The sequence below is a fragment of the Cupressus sempervirens genome, chromosome 10 (assembly GCF_028749045.1).
Source record: "Cupressus sempervirens isolate cs-2001-9-10 chromosome 10, ASM2874904v1, whole genome shotgun sequence".
NCBI classification, from domain to species: Eukaryota; Viridiplantae; Streptophyta; class Pinopsida; order Cupressales; family Cupressaceae; genus Cupressus; species Cupressus sempervirens.
Window position 1 is genome coordinate 761220447 of NC_143127.1, and position 14295 is coordinate 761234741.

Sequence of the window (14295 nt, forward strand, 5' to 3'; positions counted from 1 at the left end):
TAAAGCAATTAGGATTGAACATATAAATAGGATTGAATATAAAATATTAACACTATCGGATTTCCACTATTTATCAGTAAATGTGAGTATAGTTTGGATTTGTAAGAATTTTCCTTAGGGAAAATTCACCCAAGATCAAGGAACTCAAACACAAGCACAACAGTAGACTCAAAAGAGTATGATCAAAATGATGATATATTCATTCAGTATTCCATATGAAAGTACACTAGGAGTGCCTATATATAAAGGCCTCTACAAAGCTTCTAGAATGCATAGAAGTCAACAACATGATAAGTCATACAACCAGTCACATGTCCACCAAAAATGGGTTATCCTCCATTAAGCATGGAAGTAAGTGTGATGATGCGAGGATAAGCCTACAAAGGTGTAGCACACAAATTAATATTGTAGACAACATGTGCCAAATTAGGAGTACGAATAACTATATTGTCTACATGACAACTTAGTGAATGATGCAAACTCCAGTGTTGTCAATATGACAACTAATGAGAGTACAAAAACTCCTAAGTGTCTCACCTAAATAATAAAATAATACAAAATAATAAAATAATGCATTAACCCAAGTAAACTTAAGTAAAGTGTAAATAGTAAATACATATTTACACCAACACCCCCTCTTATGTGCAACTTAGGGGAAGGCACTTAAGTTCACAAGAACTAGGATGAAATTCAAGATGGCTCATAGCTACTAGTCCATGTTAGGTACCCATATACATAACAAAATGCAATCTCTCATAAAGTAGAGGAAGAGGGAAAACCTCATCGGAAAAACCCTCCCCCAAAAAGAGAGATGTAAAAACTAGATGCATGGATGGATGGAGTAATCAAGATCCCCCCATTATGACATACATCAAGTATATACAATAGAGAAATGTGAGAAGAGGAAGAGAGACAAGATTGGCTCCCCCCCAAAGAAGAATGTTGACTAGTGAGTGCTCTAATGTAGAAGCTAATCCAAGAATGTAGAATAATGTTCCTCCCCTTTGGAAGAAACAATACCATAGGTACAAGTGAGATGCTTTTGTTGTGTGTGGAAAGAATCTCAATGATCACTGATGTCCCTAAAACTTGTTCAACTGTCCTTGTGAAGGATGAATGTAGAAACCTATCCCAAAGAATGTATTGTCTCCTCAAATGATAAAGAGACCTCTTGAAACTACTATACATAAGTATTCACAATCACATCAACTTATGAAAATCGATCATGTAGAGAATGGACATGAGGGTCAGAGTGAGCCCTTGCAAAAACTATAGAAGGATCTTCTCCATCAAAGAGAAGATGTATGTCATCAATGATGTGCTCCAAATATACTATGTATGACTCCTATAATGTTGGAGCTAGAACATTGGATGTACCCTGTTGTTCTGGACCTATCACTGTTGTGATATATGCTTGTGGAATGTGCTGATACCATGACCTCTAGCTGCAACTATCGATAGACATCCATGTATCTAAATTTGTTGAAGCACTATTGCTGGTATCACTGTCAATTTCCACAATGTATGACGTGCAGAGAGGATTAGAGGATAAGATGGGTGAACTTTCCTCAAAGTGTACACCCTTCTCCAAAAAAATATGATGTGTCTTAGGATCCATGAGTCTATATGCCTTCACACCATCTTCATATCTGATGAAAGTACAAGGAAAAGGTAATGGTGCCTTGCATCCCCTAGAAGATTTATTTGCCCATGCTAAACAACCGAAGACTTTGAAATGTGTCACAATTCATTCTCTCTTGCTCCATACCTCAAAAGGTGTTTTTCTATCTAAGGTAGGATGAGGAGACCTGTTAAGTATGTGATTGGCATTAGTGATTGCTTCAACTTCAAGTGATGGATCAAGAGACTTGGCTTGTATCATGCAACTTGCCATTAACTTAAGAGTTTGTATCCTCAATGTTGCAACATCTATCTTGTGCAGACTGAATATTGGTGGATTTTGAAGATCAATTCCCTCAATTCTGCAAAAGTCTTTAAGTCTTTTGTTCACATATCTACTTTCATTGTCAATCCTTAGAACTTTGATGGCTTTCCTTGATTTCTATTCAACATGAGTCTTGAAGGCTAGAAAATTGTCCAACACTTCATTCTTGTGAGGAAGAAAGTAGACCCAAGTATACCTTGAAAAGTCATCAATAAAAGTAAGTATGTAGTGACCTTCACTAGCTAATGTCACTGCAAAAGGACCTACTAGTACCATGTGAACCAATTGAAGAACAACTGGTGCTCTTAGAGACTTCCCTTTATGTAACTTCTCCTCTAGATGAATATCCACTAAACCTGTTGAACATTCACCTATGGAAATTTGATTGTAGGTAGACCTTTGACCATTTTGTTTAAGAAAAGTTACTAAAGATAGAAGAAGGCAAGATGACCAAACTGTTGATGCCATAATTGAATGTTTTAATTGGATTGAGTTAACAAGGCTTGTGAAGGAGACTTGAGAACAAATTAGGAGAAAGAATACAACCTTTTTTCATGATTAACTTTCCCCACTACAACCACTAAATCATCTTTTAGACTATTCACCTTTACTAAGTCAGGAAGGAACTCAACTTAATGACCACCTCCAAGGTGAGTGATTTGGTAAATTGAGAGGAGATTAGAAATTAGGTTTGGAACATAGAGGACATCTTTGAATTCTCTATTTTCCATCTCCACATTTTCTTTTCCTTCAACTTCCATTTTTGTATCATCCTCCACAAAGATGTGTGGTGCCTTTGATTGATTCATTGAAGAAAAATCCTCCTTTGAAGAACCCATATGATATGAGACACTGGAGTCAAGGATCTATTTCTTGAAGAATTTTTATTTTCCATGAGTGCTTGCCTTTTTCCCTTTGAATCTGAAGAAGATCCTTTCTCCTTGTAAGCATTAGGTAATGGAACATTATGTTTCTTCATGACAGAGGTCAACTCATCAATATTTTTGTGGTAACACTCATGTTCTTCATGACCCAATTTCTTACAATAAGCACACTTTTTCTTGTCCTTGTTATTGTCTCCCTTCTTATTTGAATTTGAAGACTTGCCTTGTTGATTAGATTGTGGTGTTGTCTTTTTTGCATCCTCTAATTTATTAGTCTTCCATTTCTTATTCTTTCCCTTTCCTTTATTTGAAGATTGACTAGTTGAATGTTGAAAACCCTCATTATTGGCCACCAATACCTTAGACTTAGATGAATTAAGAATCCCCATTGATTTCAACTTCTTTTCTTCTCTATCCAACAAATCAACATAATCATCGAAAGAGACTTTCTAATAGGTAGACCCTAGTGTAGTCTTTGAAGTGTTATAAGTAGAAAAAATGTGGAGTACTCAGATGGCAGCTTGTTATGAATGAGATAGATCAATCTATCATCTTTGATAGGACTCCCATAATCAGTAAGCTTTGTCCTTAGTTCATTCACCTTAATGATGAAATCCTGTATAAAATCAAATGACTTAGGATCTAAGGAGACAAGCTCATCTTCAATTTTGAAAACATCCTCTTCAAACACTTTACCATATAGGTTTTGGAGGGCATCCCAAGCTTCCTTGGATGTACGAGACTTCTGAATCTAATACATGATCTTTTCATCAACCCCCAAAAAAATATCACCTTGGGCTTTCCTATCTATTGTTTGCCAATCAATGATTTCACTAGTAGATACTTGATCACGTGTTGGTTTAGGAAGGGTACCATCTACGTATTAAGAAATTTGTTTATGCATTAAATGACACCACATTTTAATGGACCATGTAGTATAGTTATGTGGAGTCAATTTTGGAAACTTAAAATGTCCCATGATATAGAAAATGAAAGAAAAATATAGAAAAGAAGAACACAACACCAAGAACACCCCCTCTTTTTGCTAAATCAAGAAACCCCCAAAAAAAATATGCTTTGGGCACTTTATATGTAGTGTGATTACAATGGTCACTTGCCAATTTTGGCTTTAGTTGACTTTTGATTTTTCTTTCTACAACCTCCTTATGGAGTTAAAAACTAGAACATTACAATGTCTCTCAGATATACAACAATTCTAAAGATATATCAAAGTATTACAATGTAGAAAAGGACCTAATTCTGAAAGTGACACTTTTGTCCACACAACCCTATAATCTAATTGTAGATCTAGAAAGTAAACAAAAAAATGCACTTTAAAAAAAAAATGGAACCTATTTTTGTCTCCAAATGAGCTTGTATGAAGCATTTAAAGTTACAAAATGTAGGATTAGATAGGTACAGTCACCAAAAGACATAAATTCTAAAAAATTTGTGCACCACAACACAAAAAGAGTTGCACCACTAAAAATTTTAGAAAATTCTACCCAATTTCAAAAAAAATTGTACCTAATTTAGAGTCTAGATGACTGAGATATGACCTACCAAAGTCAGACTTCAAAATAAAAAATCAATCTGGAGAGGGGTTGCATCAACAAAAGATAGGGTTAAATTTGATGGTCATATGACTGTCATAGTAGTTTTAATTTTTCCCTAAATGACAATTAGATGACCATCAAATTTAGGTTCATGAACTGATGATTTCAATGTACCCTAGCCCCTTTGATGATGTCAGCATGACATCATGATGACATTAATAGTATAGAAAGGTACAACCATACTATACAGGCTATACAGACAAGTATGGAAAAAAATTAACATGTCACTGACTATATTTTTGTCTATGTGGATGACATGTGTCATAGGCTATTGACTAGGTAGCTGACTTAGATCTGTCCATGTGTATAGAGCCATGTGATTGGGTGTTGACTATGCATTGATTTAGTGCTAACTGGGTAGATTATTTGACATGGCTACATGGATTGGTAGGTTGATAGTCCAACTGGTGAGTAGGAGTCTAATGTTGTTGAAGTGTAGTCATGGAAGGGGTCATTGCGAGCCATTTTTTGTTGCCAGCAATTGGAGCATGGGTGCCAAATTATGTAGATGGTGGCTAGAGTGCAGGGCACTGCCAATAGCTTTCACCAGGGCCATTTTTTTAAATCTACAGTGCTGGACTTTTTTATATATCCCACATTTATGGAGTAAACAATTTGTGAACTTTTTAAAAAATAGTGCTTGCAAGTTGTAAAAAAATTGGGTCATCGGCTATTGTAAGCTCCAGCTGTATGGTGATTGTCGGTATTGTGTAAGACTCAACTAGAATTTTCTAGATTATGCGGTATGGTCTACCAATTGAAATGCTCTATCTACTAAGTGATTTATAATATTCCCTAAAAATTCTCTGCAAGGTAGGGGTGTGACTGCTTGGTTCTACAAAAAAAAAAATTCCCTGCTAGCCCAACTAGGCAATTTTTTTTTGAAAATACCCAAATTGAAAAATAATGTAGAGAATTAATTAAATGCAAATTTGAAACAATTAAAATGTACAAATTGAATAGATCATACCTGATTCACAAATCAGTGCATTTGGGTGTTAGTTTGCAAAAAAAAATTCCTCACGATCAACTTTAGCCAAGCATAAAAAAATTTATAGTCGATCTTCACCAAATCAATGTTTTGGATGTAATGGCAAGGTTAGATTTGGCTCTAGACACTCCAAATTTCTACAGATTCTCTAGATTCAAGTCAAGGTGCTGAAACATGAATGGTCTCTTATGGCTATGTGTAGAGAATCTCCCCGAGCTCTAATACCATGTAAAAAATTTTCTTAGGGAAAATTCACCCAAGATCAAGGAACTCAAACACAAGCACAATAGTAGACCAGAAAGAGTATGATCATAATGATTATATATTCATTTGGTATTCCATATGAAAATACACTAGGAGTGCCTATATATAAAGGCCTCTACAAAGCTTCTAGAATGCATAGAAGTCAGCAACATGATAAGTCATACAACCAAGCACATTTTCACTAGATATGGGTCATCCTCCATTAACCACAAAAGTAAGTGTGATGATGTGAGGATAAGCCTACAAAGGTGTAGCATGCAAATTAATGTTGTAGACAACATGTGCTAAATTAGGAGTGTGAATAATTGTGTTGCCTACATGAAAACTCAATGAATGATGCAAACTCCAGTGTTGTAGACACCATGTGCTGAATTAGAGTTGCTTACTTTAGTGTTGTCAACATTATGACTAATGAGAGTATGCAAACTCCTAAGTGTCTCACCTAAATAAATAATAAAATAATACATTAACCTAAGTAAACTTAAGTAAAGTTTAAATAGTAAATATGTATTTACACCAACAAGATTTTATTTTGTGTTTTTAGCATCACTTCTTTCTTCTTTTTCTATTCTTGCACTCTTTCTTCATAATGATGGAAAGAGGGGTGGTTGATGGGTTTAAAGACATTTGGTGAACAAAGGGAACACCCCTCTATCATTAGCTCTTATTCAAAGAGGTTCTGCATGTGGCTTTTGCTCCCATATTTGATAGGTACACTTCTACGCATTATAAAATCCTCCATCCAAGAAAAGGGGAGGTGTGGAGGCTAGAAATGAATAATAAAAATGACACGTGGCTCCAAAAAATATTTTATTTTGTTTTTTCTCTAATTTTTTACAAGAATTATTGTTAACAATTTCATTAAAAATACCATTTAAGATTTATGCTAAAAAATAAATAATAGAGTTTAATTATCAAAAGGTTAAGAGCATTGCAAATTGTTGCTAAAAGGTAGCTAAACTAAAACTTCTTCTTTTACTCCATTCCTAATATTTTTAACATGTGGTTTGAATAGTAGGTATCAAGGAATGATATCACTGGTAGTGGGTGTGGTAGAGGAAGTCCTTGCACAAATCTTAACACCAGAGCCTTAGGTTTTCAAATTCTTCATCTCCATAGATATGGTGTCACTTTAGGTGATATTCACAAATTTGTTGAATCATAAAACAATTGTTGGTTTTTATCTTGTGACTTAATGGCTTTTTATAATCTATGAATTATTTTGGACTTAATTATAAAAGGCTATGATCATGTATCTACCAATATTTTTCTCATCCAATAGGTGTACGTATACTTCCTATTAATAGAATGTTCACACCAATTTATAGAATAAATGAATAATTTATTTTTAAATGATCAAATTTGGTTTCAAATGTTTGGTACAATATACTTTAAAAATAGAGTAGGCACTCTTATAATTAAATTATAAATGTAAAATTGCAATTTTTTTTGTATTTTCAAATTGAAAGATTTTTATAATTATTTATAAAGTATAATTTTTCTTCCAATTTTATTAATTATTATAGTTGAAATTTCAAAGTACCAAATATCAATATTAACTATATTACAATTTATATTAACAAAGGATGGAGTTGTGTTTAACTTGATGCCATATCATATATGATGTCACAGTTCAAAGATAATGATGGGAAATTTGTATGCTCAAATATTCAATCAAACGAGGAGTTAAGGAGCATTTTAAATACATATCAAGCTTCACTCATTGCATTTCCTAACGAGAAAATTTTGGATGATACCAAGAATGTGTATCAAAAGGCGGTGTTTACTTATAGGCAACTTCATGTTTGATTACTAGATCACAATTATGTTTTGTGTAAATGCCATAGTAATAGTTAGGGTGATAACAAGATCTTAGTTGGAAAATATCATTGGATGTCCATGTGTTTTTATTTCTTATGGAAGATTGGATTCTTTGTCAAATTTATGACACTCTAGCTATGTCCAATGTGAACAAACCTCATGCTAAAAGAATCAAACACACATCTAAAGATAAAATCCATATTGATTGAAATGTATTATCTACATAAATTATGATGAAAAGTTAAGTCCTACATAATGTGTGGAGAAATTAAAATAATGCTTAAATCATATTTAAATATCATTATCAAGAGAAATATTAACAAATTAATGTAATTAGATTATAAGTGTACAAAATAAGTTTTCCTTGATTAAGATTACTTTCCATATGCACCTATTGTTATGGTTACCTGGCTAGGGATCAAGTGTTAAGTTTAAGATTTTAAGTTAAAATTAGAATTAAGGTTTAACATTTAGGATTCAGTTTATTAATGATTAGGGTTAGGCTTAGAATTAAGTTTACCAATTTTAATTATATAATTTGGTTAAAATTTTAATCAGTGTTAGGCTTAGGCTTAGAATTATGGTGAAAGTGTGATTTTACATCAATATTAATACTATGTTTACAGTTAATGTGTAGTTTTATTTTTAAAAAATATGGTTTTAAGGTAAGGGAGCACATTATGTAATGCCTAGCCAAGGGATCCAAAGAACTAACCTAAAGTTTTACTAAGCAAGCAATAACATACAATAATACATAAGAAAACATAAGAGATTACATTCCTTAAGGATCCCGAGACGTTGAGTCACATTTAATTTTTAAGTAATTATACTAGAAGTAAAATAATAACACATCCAAATGAAAGAATAACTACAATTTCAATCCATTTCAATAATATACATTTGTTCCAAATGCCACTTGGCATTAATTCGGAATGCACAATCATCCACTGTACATGTCACAGAGCATGAAAGGCTAAAAGAATATACATTTATAAAATAGATTACATCATCCCTTTCTGATCCATGAAATAAAGTACAATACAATAAGTAAAATCTGTTAGAATCTGAAAAGATTAATAACCCAGAAAACTAGTGCAAAGAGTAAATATCTAAACTATGAATGCAAATGATACAAAATCAAAATAGCATCATAGAGTTAGTCTCCAAGAGAGTAATGCAAATGCTAGAAGTAAAATAGCATTAAGAGGATGCAAAAACAAGCGATGCAAATACAAGCTAGGTAGCATGCTTATATAGGCTAGGAAGAGGGAGGAGGTGGCAACACCAACCAATGAGGAGCAACCATCTATCAGACTAAAGATAGCAAAGTATCTTCCCAAGATAGCTAATGGATGCTCACATGTAAGAAGGTGACACCTGAAAACCATTCAGCTAATAAGACATGCTTTATTAACCTAAGCAAGATTATTGAAAGTGTAGGAAAAACCTAGCAAAATAGGAAAAATAAAAAACTACACTAACACCCCCCATAAGCGAAGCTTAGGTGGATGTAGAAATGGGTCCCGACAAGTAAAGCCTGATGAGGTACCCATGTACATAAAACTCCCCCAAAAGAGAGAGAAAAGAGACTCCCCAAAGAAAATTAGGACTCCAAGTGAGAGGAAGCAGCCCCCCCAAAAGATGAAGCATCCCATACCCCTAGCAAAGCTTGCAAATTTTTTCTAGTAGATCCACTTACATCGAACAATTTTTCTTCCCTTAGAAAAAGGGACAAGATCCCAAGTGTGGTTCCTCATCAAGGAACTATACTCTTCCTACATAGTTGTATCCCACTCAAAAATACCAGAAGCCTCATGAAAGGACTATGGATTTGAGGTAGTAGCAATGAAGATATGTAGAGCATCTTGGAATTGTGAACAAGTCTTCTTGGTGTCTAATGGATCCCCAACCCAACCACCTGCAAACTGCAAGGTCTGTCTAGCCCAAAGTGGACTAGAAGATGAAGAATCTAGAGGATAATCATCAACCTATGAATGATGACTAGGAGAGGAAGGAGGTGAGTCCTCTAAATCACTCTCTGCATCAAAAGTGGAGGTAGAAGACTGCTCAAGTGAATCTGACCCATTAGAAGATCTATCATGCATTCCAAGTGACTCCAATGTCAAAGTAGAAGGAAACCCTATGACCATGCTCTTCTGGTTAAGCTGATGCAAGTAGTGGAAGTTAAGATGGCCAAACTACTCATGCCATAATCTGCTCACATCATTAGAGTGAGTGAGTGAAATAGTCAAAGGAGGATCAGGAACAAAGTGAGAAAACATATAGAGTCATGACTGATGATCTTCTCTCCCAACTACAACTGTAGAATCATTGTGCAACTCATGTATCTCCACTGAATTAGGAGTGAACTCAACCCGCTTGCCTAAACTTGTGTGAGTGATCTGGTGTACCGATAGGAGATTAGTTGACAATGAGGGTACACAAGGAACATCATGGAATGTGCCATCCCCCACATCAACAGACCCTCTCCCACACACCTCAACAAGAGTGTTATCACCCATCAAAATAGAAGGCCTAGTACACGGCTCCAAGGATGCAAGTTCTTCCTTAGATGAAGCCATGTGGTGTGAAGCACCCGAATCAAGAACCCAAGTGGATGGTGAGGAAGCAACTGCAAAAAGGGCCTTCCCCTTTCCTTTCCCCTTACTGTTTTCTTTTTCCTTGTTAGACCCTTCATTAGAACTTTGTTTGATAGACTCAGGAACACTGATATTATTCTTCTCAAGAATGTATGTCAAGTGATCAAGTTGTTTCTGCAAACATTTATGTTCATCATGACCAGGGCTTTCACAATAGGCACATTTGACCTTTTCTTTCTTAGGCTTAACGCCCTTGGAAGATGGTGTATCAATACTTTCTTTTGAAGAAACTAGCATCTGATCCTTCTTCTCCTCGCTATTCTTTTGTTTCTTGTCCTTACTATTGTTGTTACTACTTTGTCCTTGTTGTTCTTTTGTGCTTTGGTTGGCAGCCAAGGCATGTGACTTAGAGGACTTAAGAATGCCCATCTAGATTAGCTTGTCCTATTCTCAAGTGAGATTGATAGCAAAATCATCTAAAGATGGCATGGTGAATTGAGTACCAAGTGCACCCTTAGTAGCATAGAAGGTAGAGACAAGCACAAAATATTCTGAACTTAGCTTAGAGAGAATACTACAAATCAGTTGTTCATCTTTCTTTTCAATTCCACATTGTTTTAACTGTAGCCTTAGTGATTTCAATTTGGTGAAGAAATCTTGGATTGTGTTGAAATTGCTTGGACTCAAACTAATTAATTCATTCTCCAACATATGACCCCTCATTGAATCTTGTGTGCCAAATAGTGTTTCTAGCTTTGTCCATACTTCATTTGGTGTATCCAAAGACTCAATGTGAAATAGCAAGTCAGGAGAAATAGACAAACACAATGTTCCAAATGCCTCATCACATTTGTTAAACCACTTAGGCTTATCTTCATCTTTAGCAGGTTCAGTTTCAAGTCCCATAGTTATCCTATTTAATCCAGCTTTCCTTAAGTGAATTGTCATGTGTGAGTTCCACTCAAAGTAATTGTATGGAGTTAGGATGGGCATATTTGTTTGATCCATGATGAAGAAATGTAGAGAAGAAATGCTAGAAAGAAGAGAACTCAGCCATGACAATGCCTCCCCCTCTTTACTCAATCAAAGAACCCTCCCAAAGAAATATGATTTGGTACTTTATTTTAGTGTGTTTACAACTACCACTAGAAAGAAATACTTGGTGGTCTTGATTTCAATGCATTACAAATCCTCATGAAGAGCATATGCTAAAAGTGAAACTTGGGCACAATAATCAAGGAAACAAATAGCACCACTGTGATCTACTCAAAAAATCATGCACTTTCAAAAAAAGAATCGCCTCGATACGAGGTTGTATGAGAAAGTTATGATCTTCGAAAGTTTCCAAAACAAGAATTGTGCACAGTCATGGCTGAGAATCTGCAATTTCTGAAGAATTCATGCATAAAAATCAAAAAACAACTCCACTAGTGGATAGAGCACAAAAAAAAACCAAGTTCATAATAAGAATCATCAAAATCAGAGTCTGTATGAGCAAGAATGAGACATTTGAAAACTACATTCAAATCTGCGACTCCCAACAGAGAGGGGTATGGCTATAGCTTTGCATGCTCAATTCTGAAAAATATATAGCTTGCATGCAAAATCTAAAAGATACCCAGATGATTTTTTGGGGCTGTGAACAAAACCCAGAAAGCGTTTTTCTTGCTAATGTACAGAAGATGTTGTTGTAGTGTAAATCAGATGCTTTTAATAGTAAAAAATGGCTCCAAAAATTAAAAAATGACCCCAGCAACCAAAATATGACATGCAAATGCTGGATCAGATTCTTAAGTCCATCAATGGCATGCTGGAACCTGCAAAACTAATTGAAAACTCCAAATATGCAAGTTGGTTGTCAGATTTGAGATTGAAACCCCAGAGAAAAACTATTTTTGTCAAAAAAAATTTGATTCTCAGGATCATCCAAAGATGCAAGAGAAGAGCATACTTCATTTTTCAAAAAACTACAATAAAATTTATTTGCCCCCCCCGAATCTCTCAAATAAGGAAACTAAAATCTACTCTTGCACATAGAAAAGCTCTGATACCATGTTAGAATCTGAAAAGATTAATAACTCAGAAAACTAGTGCAAAAAGTAAATATCTAAACTATGAATGCAAATGATACAAAATTAAAATAGCATCATAGAGTTAGTTTCCAAGAGAGTAATGCAAATGCTGGAAGAAAAATAGCATTAAGAGGATGCAAAAACAAGAGATGCAAATACAAGCTAGGTAGCATGCTTATATAGGCTAGGAAGAGGGAGGAGGTGGCAACACCAACCAATGAGGAGCAACCATCTATCAGACTAAAGATAGCAAAGTATCTTCCCAAGATAGCTAATGGATGCTCACATGTAGGAAGGTGACACCTCACAACCATTAACCTAATAAGACATGCTTTATTAACCTAAGCAAGATTGTTAAAAGTGTAGGAAAAACTTAGCAAAACAGGAAAAATAAAAAACTACACTAACAAAATCATTAAATACTTAGTTTTATTTTTGGATCCCTTGGCATGGTGTTACACATTAAATACTTAGTTTTATATTTAGGGTTTAGAATAAATTATTGTGTAGTTATGGTTAGGTTGAGGTTAGACTTAGGAATATAGTAAGTTTCACATTCTTTGTTATATGGTTTACAAACTAATTTATAATTAATTACAATTTAGTTGAAATAAATATAAAATATTGAATGTAATTACATGTTTAAACAATCTGATTTACATCTATCTAATCATTCAACATTGTAGTTTTTATTAAATGCATTAAAACATCTAAAATAATAATTTTAAAATGAACATCTACAAATTTAAAAAATTAAAATATTCGAAACTATTTAAATGAATAGATACAAGAATCTAAAGATAATACTATTAACAATGGAAATTTATAATTTTACATATTAAAAGTGTAAAAAATTAATAAATTGATAGACTTATAAAGTGTAAAACTGAAAATAATGAAATAAAATAGTTGAAAACAAAGTAAAATACCTAGTACACTAAAAAAGAGCAATAGGGGGTCAGTAGAATTCTAGAAATGGGCTCCTATGTCTTGCTAAAATCGGCTCACATTTTGTAAAGATGAACAAAACACCCCAAAAATATGGCTTTTGTAGTTTTTCAAAATTGGGTAAAATCGGGTACCCAATTTTTAAAATATCAAGTACCTGATTTAAAATAGATGATTCGGGCACCCGATCCATATTCAAAAAATCAGGGATTAGGTGCCCGAACAACATTTTTAAAATTGGGTACCCGATTTTGAACAAATTGGGTACACGTTTCTTAAAGGTCTCATTCCGTGGAATTGCAACCCAACTTTGTGCTCTTACCCCTTAACAAGGTTACCATTAAGAACATGTATCCATTTGCTAGAATTGATGACTTATTTGATCAAATGAGAGGTGTAACTCTATTTTCTAAGATCAATGTAAGTTTTGGTTATCATCATCTTCACATTAAAGATGAAGACATTCACAAGACTACTTTCAGAAATTGATATGGTTATTATGAATTTACTATACTACCATTCGAACTGACCAACACTTTGACAACCTTCATGAATCTTATGAATAGCATTTTTCAAGATTGTATAGACCAAATTTTTGTTGGCTATAGATATAACACAAATGAACAACCAATGGAAATAATCACCTAAACTTTCTGTTGGAGTTTTAAAATGAACTAAAACTACTAAGCAACAAAATGCTTAGTACCAAGATGAAAGTACTCATACAATCTAAATACTAGCCAATTCTTGTTAAAAATTGAATGTGCAAAGAATTTGGGCCCAACTACAACAAAACCAAGGGTGGTTTTCTACTCTTCTGGCTCTGCAAAACTAGGGTCGCTATACCTAGGGATGATTCAAAACTGGGAAAATTGTATGAGGATTATTTTTAGTTTCATTCTGATTCTCATCTAAAATCCTCAAATACATACACAATTCTTGATAACTTGATAAACACATCTCATATAACAGATATGGCAAAAAATTCTTCTATAGATCTGTAGATGTTCCTAATCAATAGTGGCTAACTAAAGGTAAAACATTCCATGTAGACAAGTACTAGCTAGCCTTGAAGATCTATAGAAAACAAAAGTAAAATTGATTTAATTCTGCATTTTTGACAACCATTTGTGACATATTCCTCTTTCAGCTAG